We start from the raw sequence: 19,188 nt of genomic DNA, 5'->3' as shown, positions 1-19,188 counted from the left end.
TTAATAAATATATATTATTAAAATTAATTAAAGCTAAAACAACACTAATACATAAAACGTTGTGAAGAAATCTTTACGACCGCAGTAAGATGCTGAATTTTTATTTAAAGCAATAAAGTTGGCCTTTGTGGCGACCAAGTCCGACGGCCCGATGGGTCCAACAGCTAGATGAGCCGATTTGAGCATCTCTTCCGTTTCGCTTCATGTAGTTCTTTGCTACACAATCTATACTCAAATCTGGAATATGGACGGGACACCTGCAATTAATAATGAGCAACGCCAGAAAGTTGCGTGATAATAGCGGAGGACCGAGTGGCGTGGAGACCGTGGATTGTGGATGCCAGGGCTAGCTTTGGCATGTAGCGCTATCTAAGAACAAGGTTTTTATATCATATTATATTATGTAGTATGTGTGTTTAGCCTGATATATCTGGGGCTGGATCCCAGGATAGCCTTTACCGAATAACATATATCATTTTCATTTTGAACATATTTACTTTCACAATCCTTCACATATAGATCACCCAATTTGACTCATTCAAATAGGCCCTTGAGAGTTCACGCTAAGAGCAGCGACATTAATTACAATTGAGGTGCTGAGGATTGAACGAATACAAGCATGGCCCCCACAAAGGGGGGGCAGGCAGGGCCCTGGGCCTGGGGGCCTGGGCTCAGGAAGGGCCCGGCGTGGCAAATCGCCAGATAAGATATATACACACATCACAAATTCTCTCTGATAGTTAAAAAAAATCGCCTGCGACGCTATTATTCTTCTATATTGATATTATTTTAAATTGTGTGGCTAAATACTGGAAAGCATCACACTGCTTTTATCTTTAGCGATAGGTAGGGAGGCCCGCCAAAGATCCTAGCCTGGGGGTCCGCTTCAGGATGTGGGGGCCATGAATACAAGTAAACCGGTGACCAAGTAGACTAAATTTAGGTACTTCAATGTTAAATAGGCCATCATAGTTTTTAAATAACTGTTTCAAATTCCAATGATCCATTATTACAATACCAAGAAAAAATATAATTTGATAACACTTCTGAGACATAATATATAACCAATAGAATAAAAAAAATTGAAAAAAATATGACACCAGGACAGCAGGAATCAAACCTGTGTCTCTCTGGATTCACGACCACGCTCATTGACCACAATGCTATAGGCATCTTATCTAATTGCGACGAATTTTAACTAATGATTCTTCCAATACCCTCTGAAACCCTTTCTAAATTTGTTCAATAAAAAGAATTTTACATTCTTAAATCTTGTGAATTATTCGTTGAATAAAAAAAATAGTTAACCAAGAAAAAATGTTGATATTTGTATATTTATTAATGTTTTAGTGTTTTTATGAGGACAAGTCAATTCAAAACATTAAAATTACACGCGTAACTATGAAGATAATAGTAATATTTTATATCAAGGAGTACATGGAATGTAATCCAATTATATGACTAAAACTAAAACGCTTGTAATCTTTCATTATTTAAATAATATGTTACTTGTACTTTTTTAATCCTCGGCCATTACATTTTTGTGTATAACAATTAAATAGTATATCATCGATCGATCTATCTTGTAAAACATATAAATCCTAATATGGTAAAAAATTATTTTTATTGAATACCTGCACACCAGTGGCGAAGGGTGAAGGTAGGCTGTTCAGATCTGCCATAAATAGTGCAGATTAAAATTTGTCAATCATACTTATTTGTTTTCATTGAAATAAGACTACAATTTACAGATGGTGTTGGTTAGTTTTCAAAATTCAATTAAGCCCTGCAAAAACCAATCCATTATAGGTAATAGTCAAAAAATACTCGTCTATCAATAAAATATCTAAAATTATGCAATTAAATCATACATAACTTTGGATATTTGATGGATATAATAATATTTTTTATCTATTATAGTTTGGTTTAGGCAGGGCTTAATGAATTTTAAATAAATGAACCAACAATATGTGTGTCCGTAGATTTCAAAATCACCCAAGTCCATAATAGATGAATAGGAGAAAAACAACTGTTTGTTTTCTCAAATACACAGTCACAAGGGTGAAAGTTTATATTATTTAGAGTATAGAATATTTAAAATTAATAAACTCCACATTTTGATAATGCAGAAATATTAGAAAGCAGTAGTTCTTCAGCAATTCACAAAAAAGTCAAAAATACCTAAAGGTGGACTTAGATGATTTTGAAATGTAGCGACACATGTTTTCATAATCCAATGAAAACAAATAAGTATGAATGAAAAAGTGTGCATAAATTTGTTGTATCGCCCAAAATGTACCAAAACTATAGTGGTTTGGTTAGGCAGGGTTTAATTGATATTTAAAAACTAACCAACAACATCTGTAAATTGTAGTCATAGTTCAATAAAAACAAATACGTATGACTAACAAAGTTTAATTCCAATATTTATGGCGGATCTTAACAGCCTACATCCACCTATCTTGTTTGATCCTAAGATGATCATGATAATAGACCTCCACAGAGTGGAGGTGATATAACAGAATGTTGTTGTTACGAGAAATTGATGTAATGATCAACCTAACTGACTCCTAACACACAACATGTGAAATTGTAAAACCCGGGATTCGAACACGGGACACCATCGTGGGTAAATACGCTGGCATTATTGCATATCAGTCTACCAATATTTAAGATTTTTTCACACGTAACGTACCTATAGGTAGGTAGCATCATTTTATAACGTTTTTCTTATGACGTATTCTTATTTGTCCGGTACAAATCTTGTAATCGATTTTTAACTAACTTCCCGACTAGCTAGACATTTGAAACTTTTAGAATATATCAGAACACGATGCCAATGCATTTTTTTAAATACTTATAGCCATCTTTAAGTAGAATTGATTTCATTTTCAGTTAATTCTGTTTTGTATAAAAAGTTATTTCGTTAGAAATCCGTAAAAAAGTAAAACTATTATTGGTTGCTAAGCAGATAGTCCTAGGAACTAAATTATTAATATTAATATATACGTGCGTTACTATGGAAATCAATATGAAGTGTCAAAATGACATTTCAGTATATGTATTCAGTATTTCTATCAAGTACAAATTTTTTGATCGTTTAAGCTACTGTCCAACAAGATCTTCTTGGCTACGTGTTAAAATTGTGAACTAACAAGCTCCTCCCATTTTTGATTACAGCGCCTTCCGGTTAGCGACGAGTTATCCACGTGTTAAAACTGTGAACTAAACAAGCTCCTCCTATTTAGTCGACGACAGCGACTTCCGGTTTGCGCCTAAATCTTCTTGTTGGACAATAGTCAAGTCAAGTTTATATGATTCAACAGAAAATTAAAAAAACGTTGTATATAAAAAGTTCTTTTTTTCTTGTAATTATTAAAAACCAATCCACAAAAATCATAATCGTGTCCACAGAATGGACAATTTGAATTTGCAAATACGAGGGATCATTGTCATGTTGTGTAGAGAGTTTGTTCTTTTTTTGATTACTTTTTAAATTTCGAAATTCTATTAAAATCTTTTGAATTTATGAAATAGAACGACGATAATATAATATTCAAATTTGGAAATATAGCTATCACGGTGATGGGTTACAAAAATACATCACTTGATGTATCATACGCAAATGCAAGTTAGTTAGGCAATGTTGTTTAATCAGTGGCGGTTCGTGGGGTCACCCCGCAAGGGAGCCCTCCGTCACGACGGGCGCCACTGAAAACTAAAATCCTCTCCACTTGATCATCCATTACATTTTGCGCCCATTAGGAAGGAGTTAGCCAACTTCGCGCGTCTCTGTAGACTTTGTAATTCAACACGTGTCAGCTAAACAGGGCGTACATGCTCGCATACGTGTACTTGTACATCAACAGGGCTTATAGACTGTACGCTGTACAGCCAGCTTGTTTACTCTGGAACAGAAGTCGCAAGCTACTTATTGCTGAATTACATTATTGACTCTGTGAAGGTTTTTTTTATTATATTCGCTATTTCACGGCTCTAAGAGAAGATCCGTAACTCTGTTCAAATATTAGTTTAAAATGTCTGAATGGGGCATGTAGTAACTACCAGAGACAACTAGATAAGGCGTTAGAGAACTGGGATAAATTACAATGAATTAAAAAAATGTTTGAAAAAAATACAAATAAAAGTCTATATAATGTAAAGCATTTGGTCTTCACAGAATACAGCGTCGACCTCCACGCGACTCTAACGTATATCTAATCTCGCCCGTCTGCCACACAGTCATAAATCAAACCTTCTAGGAACGTCGCGCCGATGTTGCATATGAAGACCGCGCACATAGGCGCCTATTGACAGTCGCGTATAACCTCTCGAATCATGGATATATGGGATGCGGTGACCGGCGAGCCAGTATAGGAATGACCAATTCGTAACGTGTGCGTATGCGTACTGGCGGCTTCGACTTGCAGTCCGAGATGCATGCGATTTGTTGCAAGCAGCAATATACGTATTTTCAAACTAAAAAGTCGCATTCCACCAATGTCCATTTGGCAACGTGTGTTTTGTGAATAACAAGACGCCACATCGATGTATTCGACACGTTGCAGACGAGATGAGTTTAGATGTGCGAGTCGGCTAAGAGCTTATCCAGATGAAGCGTGTCTCGCCGCGATACGCTGCGAGTAGATATGGACAGCCCAGTGAGGTCATCTGTACCTCGACCACGCGCAAGAGGTAACACGCGGCGATTACGTGTGCATGGCTCAATGAAGTCGCATTTACATGGAATGCGCGCGAGTTTTTACGCGCTAGTCAAATCGTGCCATCTGAACAAGGCCTAAGTTGGCTCAATTACATATTATTCTTTTTAACATATCAAACACGCATAATGCAGACACGCCACTATGTCCACGCCACTTTTAAATTCATTAGAAAGACTGCCATGGTCGAATACCATGCCACAAGGATACGAAGTGTCGCACTCTTTGGCGGCATCTGGAACACGTCATGTCCCAGCAACGTAAAACGTCTCTTCGTAATTACGTCAATCACCGATGGCTGCTGTGTCTGCTCATGAACTCGGGTGTTTGTAACGCGGTCATACCAATGTACCACTAAGATTCGGCGGAGACATCAATTCTCAAAGCTCAAAAACCGAGACATTTGAAGCTTAGTATGATTCCATGTCTCACAGCAATGACATTATTAATGGACAACGCACTTAATACAGTTGCTAGAAAGTAAATTCGCGCATAGCGACATTCGCACATGTATAGGTCACGCAATTTCCATTGTGCGATATCACGCATCGGGAATTTATAGCAATATCACCTTTATTGTAATGGCGTTAGAACAGATTATGCCATTCGGCAGACCCGACAAAAAAGTGAGTGCCATTTTTTTGGCCAGATGCTTCGTCCATATTAATGTCATTGTCTCGCAGCCATACAGGAGCACAGGTAGCACGCACCAATAGCTGCTTGTTATAATATATTAAATAGGTATTTGCGAAATGTCATGCCGACCTTTTTGCAGTGCCTGTGATATTATGACTTAATCAAAATGATTAATTTATCACTTTCATCAATTATTCACGTTATCTATGCAAATGGCGGCGTAAAATGGTCAGGAATGGAGAACGGTATCGTCGGACAGGAAGGGTTAAGAAAGGGCCGCTTAGTTGTAAGCGGTAGCAAGTTATAAGGGGTTGAAAAATGCGTGATCACCCGACCGTGAATTGATAAACTCACTCCAAAGCCAATTTTCAAAACATTTTATCGCCATCTTGGATAACGACGCGATGAAGAACTTTGCATGAGAATTATATTCAGTATTTTGAATTTCAAAAATGGAATCATGCATCATCATGATATAAAATTTATGTATTGAAAATAATTAAAGCCATATTTGCGAGATTCGATACTTACTCAAAAAATCGGGCCACTTTAAAACCACATTATAATATTACGTCATACCGTAAAACACATCGGCAACGAATAAACGTGTTTCAGTACATTATTTGTTTTAAAATTAGTTTCTTTTTACCATTGTATTGTATTTTTAATTTAAAACAATATGCTTATTTTTATTAGCCGATAAATCGTGAATATATAAATATACTTAACGCCCCACATGCTCAGCGTAGGTCAAAATAGAGCTTTTATGGTATTTTCTGAGCATAACCCTGGACATTCCTTAAACGTTGTAGATAATCTATGTATACAATTTTGTAGCCTTATTATCTTTTATATTTATTTTAAACAGTTGATGACTGCACAAAGTATTTTTATTACATAAAATAGTATTCTTTTAAACCTCTCGCTCTAATATTTTAGAATATAGTCATATTTCAGTACATCCATGTGCAGTGGTGTTAAGATTTTTTAGATTTATTATTTTTTAAGCGCATTTACAAATCTATTAGTAAAATGTATGTCGACATTATTATAGTGAAATATTTACAATAAAAAATTATATTGATAATCTCTGTGATCCCAAATTTGACAAGAATTAGGCATTTTATTATTTAAAAAATGGGCAATATTTACACATTTAAAGATATTGATTATAAGCTATGTCTTTGACCATTCAAATGTGATAAACATTTTACGGATAATGATTGCTTTATAATAATTATTGACCTAAGAATAAGGTAGTATTTTTTTAAATACGCCATTTCTATTGGCATTTTCCAGTGGCTAAGCTACAACATACGGCCGTAACCATAAATTGACAAACGATAAATGAAGTAGGGAGTAAGATCATGGTAACGTGCGTGTTTTAACATATACCGTTTTTAAAAAAAATATTTTTTGAGCTTGTGGGCCCTAAAGTCTTGGTTTTTTGTCGAGAAAAATTATGAGTAAAATCATATAACTTTCACAGCAAATAGGGCTTTTAGAATAAATCCACTATAAACCATGATCTAGGTCTTAGATCCTAGGCAATCTAGCTGTATAGAAAACTATTTATAGAGTATATTTTTATTAATTTGCAAAGATTTCGATAGAAAGAACTCCAGACGATATGATAACAACATGACTACTCCATAACCGACCTAGAGGTGTGTTGGATTGACGTTACAGAAAAGGAGTGGAATAAGATGGAATGGTCACACAATTAGAGAAGATTGGAAAGAGACATTAGCCAGTGGAGATGACGCGATCGTTTCATCAGATAAAGAGAGCCTTGAAACAATTAAAACCAGTTATATATATAATAAATTATACTTACCGAAGTCTTAAAAACATGATTTCTCGTAAATTGAGTACCTATAAAATATTACCCAAATCATTAGAAAATCCCTGCAACTAACATTAAGCGGTCTATAACATAACAAACTAAAACTAACTTGTCATCTTCAATAATGACTGTGTTCAATTACAGGCTGTAAAGGGTAGGAAAGAAGTAAAATTATATTTTACTAGGTACGTTGGTATTTGAAATTTATAGTTATTTTTATCCTGGGGGCACAAATTAGCCAATAGCTACGTATCTCCACATAACTAAACCCGCAACTGCAGTGGAGGACACTTGAGGAGCAGGCCACATCCTGACTTAAGTATGTACAGATAATTATTGTATTCCAATATCCTGAATAATAATCCAATACTTCAGTATCGATTTCTGTAATTTTGAATTTGGAAGCTTATTGATATTAATTAATAATATCGTATCTTAAATAAATGCTATTTTATTACAACGTTTTTCTTAGCTCGTATTCTTATTTGCCCAAGTCCCCTTTATCCGGTAGTTCTTTGTCCGGTACAAATCTTGCAATCGATTTTTAACTAACTTCCCGACTAGCTAGACATTTGAAACTTTTAGAATATATCAGAATACGATGCCAATGCATTTTTTATACTTTTAGCCATCTTTAGAATTGAATTCATTTTCAGTTAATTCTGCTTTGTATGAAAAGTTATTTCGACACCATTATTGGTTGCTAGGGGTCTGGCGTCCTAGCAACTAAATTATTAATATATACGTGCGTTACTATGGAAATCAATATGATATGTCAAGTATATATTTTTTTGATCGTTTTAGCTAGTCAAGCTAGTCAAAATCGTTGTACTTATATAAAAAGTTCTTTTTATCTTGTAATTATTTTATATTCATACAAATTATCAATTTGTCAAAGCGCTGATCAATGAAAGTTCCATTCGGTTTGAGTGCTTTTCTGCCAATTTTTCTTTGTATAAGTGTACATCTGTAGCGGCCAATGACTTCGGGCCTTGTCAGCATTATTTCGACAGTTTAAGAATTAGCAAGCCATTTAAACTATCGCACAATAGTCGCATTTACAGTCAGCATAATCTACACGCATGATATTTTTCGATGGGATCGAAACGTTCGAAGAGCAATAATGCAGAGGCCAGCATATTTCTCAATTGCAAACTTCATCAACAATGACTCGCAATTTACCGAATATTGATGCATATAATTAACAGGTCATAGTTGATGAGTTATTCAGACTAAATACATATTAGTATCAATCTTAATTTCAGTCCGATCAGTAAGCTTCGTGTCAGTCGCTCCGCACAGTATTCTATGTCGCCGAGCTCGGACCTCGGAACAGTATCATAAGTATTGTAACATAACGCTCTTATAACATACTCTTCAACCTGCTGCAAATAAAACTCGCTCATCCATCCATCGGAGCAACTACCAAATCTCGAATTCTCACCTCTCCTCCTGACGACTCTCCATCTACACCTCCTGGTCATCCCCAATCACAGCGGTCTCCTTTCCCAACAACAAGACCTCACAAAACATCTGTAGACACTAATAAATTAATTGTTGTTCTGGATAGACATGTTGTATTTAAACTACAATAAATTTCACCTTATAACGTAGAAATTGACATTTTGTTCAGATGTTTTGTTCAATATTGCCTATGGAGTATTAGTTAAAACTATCGAATAATCGTAAATTATTGTACAAAATACAAGACACACGTAGCGATTTTTTTTTTTAATAATGTGAATAGAAAATCCACCTATTGTCTAAGTTCCAAGTCCTAAGTGGTACCTAGTATACTTAAGCTTGCCAGTTTCCTAACAATCCCCAAACAAATGGCTTTCAATAAATAACCACTGCAAAAGTTTTCGACTCCAAGCAATTCGGAATGGGTTGTACCTACATATATCTACACGCTGTCAAATCGTTTTGAGCATTGGCTTTTTTAATCACAGGTAAAGTGATACCCTTGAAGAAAATATAACCTATATAGACTGAGCTAAATACGTATTTGAAATTGAAACTTTAAAAAGGTTACCAACACCATAACGCTAATGACTAAATCACCTGTCAGTCGTTTCACATTACAGATTTATTTAACAAAATTAATAATATTTTAATATTTTTGATATAGTTTTAGATTCACCCATTTAGTGAATTCTTTAAATTTATAAAAAAAAACTGTCAAAATATGATTTTCTACAAACTCCAATTAATACTTAGAAACACAGAAAAGGAGATAAAGAGTATGTACGGGTCAATCTTCCTCTCATCGAAAGCAATGACGAGTGAGATTTTCATTGTTCTTATGAAACACATTATTATAAGTACTATCTTGGGACAACGGTCATTTTATTACAACCTTTTTTATTAGGTCGTATTCTTATTTGTCCGGTGGTTGTTTGTCCGGTACAAATCTTGCAATCGATTTTTAACTAACTTCCTGACTAGCTAGACATTTGAAACTCTTAGAATATATCAGAACACGATGCCAATGCATTTTTTTAATACTTTTAGCCATTTTTAAGTAGAATTAAATTCATTTTCAGTTAATTCTGTTTTGTATGAAAAGTTATTTCGGAAGAAATCCGTAATCCAATCCACTATTATTGGTTCTAACAACTAAATTATTAATATATACGTGCGTTACTATGGAAATCAATATGAGTGTCAAAATCATATTTCAGTATTATTTCTATCAAATACATTTTTTTTTGATCGTTTAAGCTAGTCAGGTCAAGTTTATATGATTCAACAGAAAATTTAAAAACGTTGTATATAAAAAGTTCTTGTAATTATTATTTCTTTATCAATCTAACTAAATGGTCCTATTGGCAGCTATGAGAATTATGTGAAACATATTTTATAACTGACGATGGCCCACAAAATATATGTATCAACACTATGTTCTAGCCCAACTTTCTTTATAGTATACATTTAGATCTAATACACAAGGAGGCTATCGGCGGATACTGACGGTAGTTTATCATATTTATGTATTGAAGTATTATAATTGTCACGATAAGTTAGCCGTTTAACCTATCTATCTCGCTCTAAAAGTTAACACAGCTATAAGAGGTGCTGTTAAAATATAGCACTTTTTGACAGTTTTGATGGTTAATTTTTTGTAAAAATTAACTCTCAATACATAAATATGATAAACTAACGTTCATAGCCGCCGATAGCTGCCTTGTGTATGGAATAGACCCAATGGAATATAAAGGGAATATAATTAAATCAGATTAGTGCCTGAGAATATGGTGTTAGAAGCGAATGCAAAGGATTCAACTGACGGCAAAGAGGACGATTATCTCCATTCTGAAAGAAATAAACGCGTATAACTAACTGTCTCTCAAAAATATATCGCTAAAGAACTGTAAAATTCGCCTACATATGGCCGAATATTAAAGATCACCCAACCTTTTTGGGTTGTATAGTACTGACATAAAATTCATGTCTAAATAAAACACGGTTCTTGTCGGTTTACACTTAAGGTGACGCATCAGTGAAACGGCAAATAATTTTCAACTGTAGGCGCGACGAAATTTTGGACTCGCTCGCATTCAGTGAGAGAACGTCGAGCTAGAAACACGTCACTTTGCTTCGTGATGGCGACAAGCCAATTAATTCTTAAATCGTGTAAAGATGACTAAAAACGTTACCCATTTACTTTAAAAAGAAAAAATTTCAATGAATATATTATTATTGTTACTAATAGAACATTAAAGTGCCCACCACCACCCGTCATATATGCACAACCGTGGATATATGCACGGCCGCTTTCTATGACGCTTTAAACGTGTCTGAAAGAAGTGATTTTAAGTGCTCATTCCGTCCCGAGACGGAGCCGCACGGGACTGATGCTGCAACCATGCACCGTAGTGCTGAAAGAAGAAAGTTAAGAAAGAAAATGTTTGTTTTTGGACTGGCTCTGCTGTCCGCTGACGTTAAGCGCTTTGTGTACCCGCATACTGAGTGTCACGAATTGAAATGGATGAGTCTACAGAAGAGTCGGGACTATCCCGCTCCCCATACGACGCTGCAAATTTCTCAAATGCCGCAAAGTTGGCCTCGGTTGCTACCAGATCTCCGTGACCAATTGGGCCCGTGTGAGGACGGACCCTGGCAAACAGCTCCGCTCGTTCGAATTCCATAAGCGGGCAATCCCAGAGGATGTGTTCAACATCTTGGTGGTCATGCCCGCAGGTACAACCCGGCCCATCTACTATCAAGCCAAACTCTTGGAGTCTGGCGGCGAAGTTGCCATGGCCGGTGAGGAACTGGCTAATCCAGTGCGAAGGTTGGAGTCTTCTAGTTTGGTGCCTGCAGAATACGTCTGGAAAAAAACGGTAAGTGTGCCGCCCCTTGGGGGAGGCGGTCCACCTCGCCTGCCATGCCGCAAATGCGGTCTTGTACACAATGTCACTTACAGTCTTCCTGTAAGGAACGTCCTCGGATCTCTGCGGTGGTGTCAGATGGACACCGGCGAGTATTGTGCTGATCCCCCTCAAGAGGAGGGTGATCGATCCTCTGACTTGGACGTGCAGATCGAGGGGTAGCACCCCCGCGAGTACGGCAAGCGCGTCAGTAGAAGTTGTGCGGTAGGCTTTGGTAAGCGAGATCAGCGCAAGTCGCTGCCCGCTTAATAGTGCGCGTCTCACGAGAGTTAAGGAGTTTACTCGAGAATGCCAAATGCTGGAGGCGTAACCGGCAATTCCCATGAAAATTGCGCCGTATGCAACCTTAAGGGCTCTAGGCTTAAGTCCCCAATTGCTGCCCGCCATTCGGGCCATTCTCTGATAGGCCGAATTGGCCTTAGAGACGGCCGTCTTGGCGTGGTGAACGAAAGACAGCTTGTCATCAAGAATTACTCCCAGATACGTAACCCTTTCGGAGAAACGCACTGAGGTCTGGCCAAAACGAACCGTGGGCGGCCGTCGAGTTATGTTGACCCGAGAACTACCCCTGAGGAGGACAGCTTCCGTTTTGCTCGGGGCAAAGGTCAGCTTGTTCAGCAACCCCCAATTAAGGATTCTGCCCAAGGCGTCCGTGGCTGCATAGAACAATAAACAGAACATAAAATGGACGTATGTTGGATTTATATGACAAATAATATTTCGTTTGACAGGCGTCATTTGCACCCGCGACCCGCAATCCGCGCATCGCCTAGCAACGATCTTTTTAGACCGTGCCTCAACTGATGTACGGCCTTAACAGTTTACAGGAAGCCAGCAGCAAACAAATATTGAAAAAGGCCGATATACTGGATTATTTGTTAGGTTAGGTTAGGTTTCCATTCTTGAATTTATGAATTTTTCCAAAATCTGTTATAAAAATTGAACACTTATTAATGTTCATATTGAATCTAATAATATTGGAAACCATATAACGTCTAGTATACGGTTATCTCTTTCCGATAAGAAAGCTCACGGCGAACTGTGCCACGGTGAAATGTTTTACGTACAATTTACATGTAACCTATATTCCACACTAGCCAAACGGATCTATCATGATTTCGTTATGGTTTCGGAGCAAAGCCACATAAATTAAACTAATTCTAGTAATTTGAAGCTGACTGACTTGTTTTGACATCATTAGTATGTAGACCGCGCGTGTTTTATTATCATAAAAATCAGTGCGTCCCTTATCGTTGTCGTATTAATAATAATTCATTATAACCACCCTTAAATTAATTAACCATCGAATGAACAGTGCAGTGTGATCAGGTAATATACCAAGAGTTAATCCGCCCATAAGTTACATGTGACAAGTGTAATTCTATGCCTCGACCCTCAAATCAAATGTAATAAAATCAATGCTTGTCCATACCTAATTGTAATAAAATATAGTTCTGCGCGGAATTATAAAATAAACGGTACAGTTCGGTTAGAGGTTCGGATACAGCGGAAAACACATTTTGAAAATACCCGATATACTGGATTATTTGTTAGTTTGGGTTAGTTTAGGTTAGGTTAGGTTAGGTCAGGTTTGGTTTGGTTAGGTTAACCTAACAAATAATTCAGTATATAGGCTATTTTCAAAATGTGTTTGCCGATGTATTCCTCATACCCGAACTGTACCAAATAAACTTCTGTGTTATACTAATTGTGCCCGTTATAATGTCCCTTACTCCCCAACATCAAAAATGCCCGAATGAAGGACTCCACACACCCACGTGAGTTCCAAAAGGTATTACTATGTATAATAATATTAACCCCTTGCAATAACCCTATGGGACGACACTGTTAGGGCACACCTTCCCACCTCGCAGGCCGACTTCAATAATTGAATCAACCGTTTTGGGCAATTTATAAATCTTCTCAAGTAAAATTTAAAAGACATTCGAAACTGTCTCCTCTTCTATTGACAGCAAGACAGTTTGCCAAAGTCTTTTGGGACAGGGGTTGACAATAATTGGCGACGGACACCTGTGGCCTTTATTTTTGGGACTTTGTGACATTGTTTGTTTAGGTATAGCTACTCTGCTAACTGCTCGCTTCAGCAGGGGTCGGTAACCTTTTTTAATCATCGAAATCTTCTAGTGAAACAACAAATTTAATTATGCACGCAAAATATTAATTTATTATGCATTTTGAATTAAGGCGATGTCTTTTACCTACCAGCGCATATATTCTATACACGAGACTGCTTTCGGCCGCTGTCTAGGGTAGCAAAGTATCCAAGTATTAGCACTTATTGTAACAATTACAATACGTGCTATGTTTTAACAGCACCTCTCTTGGCTGTAATAAATTATATGAGATAAACAGTTTTGACAGTTCAGACAGCTAATTTATTGTAATTATAATATATAACATATATATTACGTTAAAGTGCCCACCACCACCCGTCATATATGCACAACCGTGGATATGCACGGCCGCTTTTTATGACGATTTAAACGTGTCTGAAAGAAGTGATTTTAAGTGCTCATTCCGTCTCGAGACGGAGCCGCACGGGACTGATGCTGCAACCATGCACCGTAGTGCTTAAAGAAGAAAGTATATAACATATATAGTATAATAAGTGTTAATGTTTCGTTGCTTTCCTACCCTAGTTAGCTGCAGTAAAGGCCGAAAGCAGTATTGTGTATAGAATAGATGCGCAGAGGCACCTAACGGAAAAATATGAATCTTGCAATTTTTGATAATTATTTACTATTTCAGCTGTATTTTACAACGTTTTTCTTAGCTCGTATTCTTATTTTTCCAGTGGTTCTTTGTCCGGTACAAATCTTGCAATCGATTTTTAACTAACTTCCCGACTAGCTAGATATTTGAAACTTTTAGAATATATCAGAACACGATGCCAATCCATTTTAATACTTTTAGCCATCTTTAAGTAGAATTGAATTCATTTTCAGTTAATTCTGTTTTGTATGAAAAGTTATTTCGACACCATTATTGGTTGCTAAGCGGATGGTCCTAGCAAATAAATTATTAATATATAAGTGCGTTACTATGGAAATCAAAATGACATTTCAGTATTATTTCTATCAAGTACAAATTTTTTTGATCGTTTAAGCTAGTCAAGTCAAGTTTATATGATGCAACAGAAAATTTTAAAACGTTGTAAATAAAAAGTTCTTTTTATCTTGTAATTATTTAATTTTAAGTCAAAGATAAACTTACAATTACAATTTGTCAAAGGACCCTTTCTTCATATTACATATATTTTATGGTCATATTTATTAGATATTAAAAATTTCTATGTTTTGCATTGATATACTACTAGATGAGCAGTTCCCATACAAGTGTCATTTTAAAAATGTACCACAAAAAGACCACAAAAGATATAACAAATATCGTCTTATAATATTTCCTTGTAGGTATAATGCGTTAAGACCGTTAACATGGATTCCCGAATTTCACCCGTATTGCCCTGGCTGTAAAATTAAATTTGCGTTCTTGGAATAGTGAACCTAAGGGTGCTGCAACTGCGCTGACTATTAGTTAGAGTAAGATGCAAGCTAGACCGGGCTTACTCAGTAAGTTTTAACAAAGGCCGACTCGCTGAGAATCGGGCGTCATTTTAAGAAGCATATGATTCATCCAGTAGTATATCAATGATATTTTGACATTGAGATTTCTGACTAATTTATTTTAAGAAACATTGATTTTTATAAAAATATAAATGTGTATAACTTGAAATCCTTTTTATTGAAGTGTATGAAATCTTATGTCTATTGCATTATTTTTAACTCAAATGCAGTAAGAAGGCAAGCGATATATTTTTTATGTTCTTTTCGAGAAGTAATAATTATTTACATTATACCTGTTTCACCACGCTCTTATCAAAAATAAAGATTTTGGCCAGGCCTGCTTCAGTGGATACCTTAACGCTGGTATCTCCCATGCGGAGCATGGGTGTCCGTTTCATTAGTCTACCTAGTCCTTTCAGGATAATGGCACCATACGAAATGAAAAGTTTTACGAATCGAAGCGCTCGATATTTTTCCGAAAATATTATCTTATTTTATGTAGATATATTTTATACAAATAAATGTTTTTATTAACTAGCCTACGTGATGATGAGTATAGGTAGAAGTTGTTTAACAAATTTTTAAAATATGGCCTGCTTAGCTCATTCGGTGTACTTCCTTGTATCTAATTTATATTTTTTTGTATTTACACTTTTCTACTGTTTAATAACTTAATATTGATCTATTTCTTTTTTATATAACACTGTTGTAATTGTAATTATGCACATCTTCAAGTTCTGACGAGGAAAGAATTCTTCTCTTTTTATAAACAGCATAAAGCATAAGTAATAATTATTATCAATCATAAGCGAACAATGTATAAGGTACAACCACTAAGTAGATAGAAGCATATTAAAGTGTCGTGTCTACTTTATCTACCAAGTCGTTACGTAGGTCTTTTCCTTTGCGCATTTAATTCAGCCGTGCGGCGTCCAATCTCCCGGCGGCCAGTTGGGCCGGTGTCCAATTGGGTCGGCGCCCGATTGTACCGGCGTCCGATCGTCTCGGAGGCCAATTGGGTCGGTGTCCGATTGTACCGGCGGCCAATAACCGGAGGCCAATCGGCGGATGCCAGTTCGCGGTGTCAAATCGTCCCATTCCCAACACTGTTTTATTAATATTTCTTTGCTTCTAAATGTCATGTTGTGAACGTCTTAAATTGATAATTTGTAATATTAACTATACATAGGCGGCTCTCGTGGTGCAGTGCGTAAGGCGCTTGCCTTCTACCCGGGAGTTCTGGGTTCGATTCCCTGTCAGGACACAATAGTAATGTGTTTTTCTCGAAACCTGGGTGTTTGTGATTGTTCAAAATTACTGACAACCACCTTGTACGAAAAAGCAAGGACATGGTTATTAATAATTCAAAAAAAAAATATTAACTATATGTAAAAATAAATGAAATTTGAATTTTAATTTGAAAACTTTCTTCATAATTTTTTCTGATATTTTTATATAACGAGAATTTTATGTAGGTACTTAGGTATATTCACTGTATGTAAAAATACATAAAATTTGAACTCGAATTTGAATTTAAATATCTCAGACAGTAAGATTAATTTCACGAGACGGAGCGATAATCTCGAGGTTTTCATGCACCGGAGCTGCGTTCCGGTCTATTTCGAGCCCTGGACTCAATAGCTTCAGTGTTATTTGGTGCAAATGACAGGCTAGTTGATTTCCCCCAAGCCAAAATAAATGCTTAGCGTGTATACGTACAGTAATAATGCCCATCGAAGTAGTTTCCCTAAATTCGGTTATAAAGTAATGGTATATTACACAACGGCCAGCGAAATAATAGTAATTAATAGCAATTAAAATGTAATAAATGACATACTAGTTTACTGTTATCTTAAAGTGAATAACCTTAACTCTGTATGCGGTAAGGAGAAGATAAATAGCTTTAAAGTTGTAGACATTAACATGATCATATTTCTATAATTAATTATTATTAGTAAATGGTGGAAAAGATATAATTAAGCTTTTTTTAAATACAATATAAAACAATAATTACAAGATAAAATGAACTTTTTATATATGTTACGCCGAATGTGCGAAATTGAATATTACATGAAATGGGCAAAATTTTGCCTAAATCGTGAAAAATGCAAGCCCGTTGCCTTATTCATGAATTAGACAAAATATCTGAAGAGTGCGTGAATTCGGCAGTAATTTTTCTGCCTAGTTCATGTATTGGACAAATTAGATAGTAGCGCTACGGTGGTATTTTTTGCAACTAAACTAAATGTATCAAATGCTCATGCATTGGTCAAACTGTAGGTACATATATTATCTATGGTCAAAATAGATGATCGCGCTCCGGTGGTGTTTTTTGCAACTAATCAAACTAAACAAATGTGTCAAATATCATTGATTATAATATAAAAATATACCAATCATACAATGACGTTCATATCCATTTACTATGCGCAAAAAATATCTAGAACTATAATATGATAACGGAAGAATTTTATTGAAAAGTATTTTCGCGATTTGATTCGTGCTTGGGTTTCAAACGTGCAATGGTCGATTGAATGTTTGTGATAGTTTGTTGACACTTGATAGCTAACCTCAATATGGACATTCAGTTGAATAATTTAATTCAGAATTACAAAACCTAACCTAACCTAACCCAATTATAACTAATAAAACCATCCGTATTAAATTTACTTTTTCTTCTGTCATGTTGACAGTTCAAGAATTCCATACCCTGGCGAATTCATGTACTCAGCAGAAAATTTACCTAATTCATGAATAAGGCAACAGGCTTGACTATTAGATGAATTAGCCAAATTTTGCCCATTTCATGTAATAGTTAATTTCGCACATTCGGTGTAACATATACAACGTTTTTAAATTTTCTATTGAATCATATAAACTTGACTTGACTAGCTTAAACGATCAAAAAAATTTGTACTTGATAGAAATAATACTGAAATGTCATTTTTACATGTTTTGATTTAAAAAATATTTTTAATGTTTTCAGATACATATTTATTAATTAATACAGTTGAAATTGTAAATTATCAAAAAAATGTCTCAAATTGCAAGCTTCGTATTTTTCCGGTAGGTTCCTCTGGTAGGTAAAGACATCACCTTAATGTGCACTATTTATGGCGGATCTTAACACCCTACCTCCATCCTTCGCCACTGTCTACAATAGTATACAACGTTTATTTCTACAATAAATATGATATTCACAGGGAATCAGTAAGGTTATTGTGAATAAAAAATAAAGCAATACCTTCACCCTTCGCTACTGATTGTAGGTATTTCCAACCTTGGTTTTAACATTAATGAATAATTTTCTTTCAACAGACACAATTATCAAGAAAATATAACTTAATTTAAATATTAGAGTGTCCATGCTTCATTAGCGTTTGCAGAACTTTGAAAAGTCATGGACGCTTTTTGTCTGAATGCACCTCTGTTAGAAAATTTGCTTCCCCTTTTTGCTTCATTTAAGCTCCATTTTTATAGAAGAAAGTTGTTTTCAGTAGATACTGAGCCAATTATTCACAATAATACAAACCTGAAATTGCCTGAAAAACCTTAATTTACGATTTTGAGATATTGTTCTTTTTGGACTTTAGATAAATGTATAGATCAGTGGAGAAGGGTGGAGGTGGGCTGTTAAGATTCTATATAAATAGTGCACATTAAGTTGTAGTAGTCATACGGATGGCCTCCACAAGAGGGGGGCTGACAGGGCTCTAGCCTGGTGGCCCGAGCTCTAGAGGGGCCCGGCGTGGCGTTTGACCAAATAAGTGAGATAAATACACATCACAAATTTGCTTTAATAGTTAAGTCTTTCAGTGCTAAAGATGCGCTAGGCACGTAACCATTAGTTGATCATTAGATACAATTAGCATGATATTTAAATGTGGTAATTATTAGTAATTAACTTGTCAGCAGTGACAACCCTTCCTAAACCAAACCATAATAATTTTGGTATATTTTGGGCGATCCGACAAAATTATGCACACTTTTTCATTCATACTTATTTG

Source organism: Rhyacophila brunnea, unplaced genomic scaffold (genome assembly GCF_057557595.1).
Source record: "Rhyacophila brunnea isolate RB1 unplaced genomic scaffold, BYU_Rbru_1.0 scaffold_22, whole genome shotgun sequence".
In the NCBI taxonomy this organism is placed as follows: Eukaryota; Metazoa; Arthropoda; class Insecta; order Trichoptera; family Rhyacophilidae; genus Rhyacophila; species Rhyacophila brunnea.
Note: the sequence above shows the minus strand (reverse complement) of the source record.